The 1198-nt window shown below is 40.3% G+C and overlaps 1 protein-coding gene across 2 annotated transcripts in view; it reads right to left on the reverse strand.

Moving 5' to 3' along the window:
• Positions 1-1198, reverse strand: part of LOC105518811 (thiamine transporter 2) — a 29480-nt gene that overhangs the window by 27287 nt on the left and 995 nt on the right. The window lies entirely within an intron of this gene.

Raw genomic sequence — 1198 nt, forward strand, 5'->3', positions numbered from 1 at the left:
ATACAAAAATTAGCCGTGGTGGCGTGTGCCTGTAGTGCCAGGTACTTGGGAGACTGAAGTGGGAGGATCGCTTGAACTGGAAAGGTCTAGGCTGCAGTGAGCCGGGAACACAACACCTCAATCCAGCCTAGACAACGAGACCAAAACTCTAACTCAAAAAAAAAAAAAAAAAAAACTTCGAAAACCCCCAAAAAAACAAAAAAGGAAAGTCAACTCACCATCTAGTCATTGAGATGCAGTGGAAGTATCTGATTAAATGCACTGAGAGAAGGTGGGATTGTAGGGAAAAAATTGAATTAAAGAAAAATTAGAGGTCATTGGAGCTATTTTACAACTCTGTAAATTTTAACAACTGACGGCAATGTTAAATAATTATTGTCTCTAGACAGGCAAATAAGGTTTATCCCGTGAAGGACAACAGTCTTCCTTTCCCCCATGGAAAACCAGTTTCAATATTCCTGATCTCTATGTATTTCATTATTCAATATACAAACATACCCATTCTTTGGATTCTTCTTTGATCTGGCTATTACAGACTCATCAGTTTCATCACTATTAAGTGGTGGGACTCAGAAGCCAATACCCCAAAACATGGGGCTTTGACGTGCTAGAGGAAGGTCTCTCTGACCTTCCCTGCTCCCAGCTCAACAAAGCCTTTATCTGCCTAAGATCCAGACCCACCAAAAGGAACAATTGTTTCTTTTCCCCTCCCTGTAAGACCAATATACCCCACACCTGAACAGATCCTTTCGCAAGATACTGTAGCTTATTCTCTCCCCTGGCCCATTCATTCTCCCTAGCAGGCCCCTCAACAGAACCGCTTTTCTCCTCCCTCCCATAACCTTATTTGCCAGGGTAGTCTATAAGCTTCCGAGACATGCTGCAGGGTGGGTAATCAATCATTCTGAGTCTCCCTGTGTGCATGTTAAATAAATGTGTATGCATTTACCATTATACAACCTTATGAGTCTTGTTGGTTTTTTACCAATAATGACTGAAGGAAATTGGTATTTTTGTCCATTTCAGCTACTACTAGGATAATCTTATAAGATATTTGGGAAGTTATGTTTTGGTCTATTTAATATATGTGCCTCGATGAAAAACACCTTTTGCCACGGAGACACCAATGTTTCAACATTGATAGGAGCAAAACACATGAGAGTCCCTTTTTTTTTTTTTTTTTTTTGAGGCAGAGTCT

This window comes from Colobus angolensis, unplaced genomic scaffold (genome assembly GCF_000951035.1).
Source record: "Colobus angolensis palliatus isolate OR3802 unplaced genomic scaffold, Cang.pa_1.0 Scaffold33, whole genome shotgun sequence".
NCBI lineage: Eukaryota > Metazoa > Chordata > Mammalia > Primates > Cercopithecidae > Colobus > Colobus angolensis.